The following is a 2,500-nucleotide window of genomic DNA, read 5'->3' on the forward strand; positions in this document are numbered from 1 at the left end:
CCGCTACAGTCATCACCTTGCGCTCAGTGTCAGAATCCAAATGCAGCTTCTCGTAATTTATATGTGAATACTACAATTTCTACTATCAAACTTTTTTTCTCCTTAAAATATGTTTTCCGTGTACCTATTACGAGTAAATAAAACCATTAAAAATGGGAGATCACCGGGCTTTTTTCTTCGCAACACGATGATAAATGGATCAGTGGCAAAGGAACAATTTCGGCTTCAAAATTATCATTTTCCGCGAGGGACTGGGGCGAGTTCCAAAACACCTTTTTTTAACCGAGAAGAGTTATCGTGATTGCACTTAAAAGCTATTGAACAACAAAGCTGCCTTTGTTGTCTCTCTTCAGATGGCCGGCGTGAAACACCTTCATCTCCGAAGTCGCAATGAGATGCGCGGTGCAAAACAAGGGAATCACCTCTCTCTCTCAATCAATTATCCATAGAACATTCATTCATCTCTAATTTATTTCTGGTTCAGAAATTCACCAGTCCAGGAGTACTCGTTAGGACTACATCTAAGAGTGACTCGGAGTGAGCGGTAATACTGGTTGGTTTTCCTCTAAATCCTTCAGAATTTTTCCCTCACCATAGTTGGTGTTAATCTGTTCATAATTAGATCTTACAGATAACAACAGTTTGCTCTTGGAAACACGCCAACTGGCAGATGTTGATTTATTCCTCGATGCTTTTGCATATAAGATTTGCTTTCATTCCGTGGTTTTGGTGTAGGCAGCATATGAAGTCCATCATTCCTCCCTATTTGTGCACTCAGCAGCAATTGCCTCCAAGTTCGCTTGGTCCTTCGTCAGAGCCAGCCTTTTCCTGGAAAAAGATGTGAAGTTAGCCGACGGATGGTACCCTGAATCGTTGATATTGCATGAAGTCGCATCGGGGCATTACCGTTCTCATCTCCTGTCTTCATTATGTGCAAACACGGTGGGATTTAAGGGTTGTGTACAGCCTATGGGTCCGTACTTCAGGTCGTCTTGGCCACTATCAAATATACCAGAATACTATTTTGCATACTTATCGTTTCCAGTTTCTCTCGGGACCATTGTAAGTCCCAAGAGAAAATACAATGCTTATGCAAAATTTTGGAGGACAAACAAAGAGTATTATGGTATTTTTGATAGCAGCCAATCAAAAACAAAAATCCCTACACATCACCTATTGCATTAAAGGAGCCTTAAAACGGTTTCAATACTTTCAATAAACTTTATTAGTATATTCTAAAACAGTGGATAGCGTTGAACTCGCGCGCTGATTGGCTCGTCAAACTCCGAATATCCTGTGCTATTTACCTCCGAGCAACTCGGGAAAAAATGGCGTCCCGATTTGCATCTGTGACAAGAGAAGAAAACATCCAAATTAATTTTTTGTGCTGTATATTATCTCACTGTTTTTGTATATACTAAAACAACTATTCACCTCAGTGGAGGTGGCTAGCGGTGGATATTTACCGAGCCGCGAAGCTAGCGCTAGCCTAGTTGTTAGCTATTTGGAAGGATTGAATCCACGCAACCGTTCACTAACGGCAATATTTTGGTACCATATGAAGCATCAAGATGCACTCATTTATAAGACGTAATAACTTACCGTGGCAACAAAATCCCTAAAAATAACCCTATGTTTTGAGTTTCCTTACAATATATTAAAAAGCTAAGAAAAGAACCAGTAATATATAGATTTAGCCAAACCTAAAAGCGGCGCTCCCTGGTTATTTGTTCTTACTGCCTGTAGGGTTAGTGAAAATAAAAGGTTTCGAATTGCCCGCGTTTTGATGTTTCCGTTTGCTGCTTTAATAATTAAATCATTGTCTTTGCTTTCTTCTATAGAAAAATTCACCGGCTGAGTGAATTCCACGGTGCATTTTACGCTAAAAACCGATATCGAATGAATCACGAAGCGATGAGTGCGACATCGGTTTTTCCAGTGAAATTTACTTTCGAATTCACCAGTTTCTTAAACCGCATGACTTAAAACTCGGAAAACCGGCACGTCCTCAACTGTCAATAGTCAGCGAATAGGAATCACGCTATAATTAGCAGCTATTAAAAAAACTTCGTCAGATCAAGGTGAAAAAAGAGTTTTACTGATGTACTTTATTCCACTTTTACATGTATTTCATCGAAACACGCCAGATGGGCTTGGAACAAGAATGTGCAAAATACGGCAATGCAACCAAGGAAGGACGAACTTCAAACAAGATCCGCTCCAACACTTAAATAACGTTTAGGTGCTTTAAGGACGTTCGCGCGAAAATTTTTTAACATTGATTTTTTTCTGAAACTTTTACCACTGTAAGATGATGAGTTAGTTATGTCAGAAATGTAAAAAAAATGGGGGGTCACCGACTTCGTTTTGGAGAGAACATGCCCGGAAAAACACCCAAAATGTGACAAAATCGGGTTTCGTTAGCGAATAAGGCCACTGTCTGTAAACCCAAATATATTGCAATTAAATCTTTGAAGTGAAATCTTCTCTGCCAAATATT

Source organism: Montipora foliosa, chromosome 9 (assembly GCF_036669935.1).
Source record: "Montipora foliosa isolate CH-2021 chromosome 9, ASM3666993v2, whole genome shotgun sequence".
In the NCBI taxonomy this organism is placed as follows: Eukaryota; Metazoa; Cnidaria; class Anthozoa; order Scleractinia; family Acroporidae; genus Montipora; species Montipora foliosa.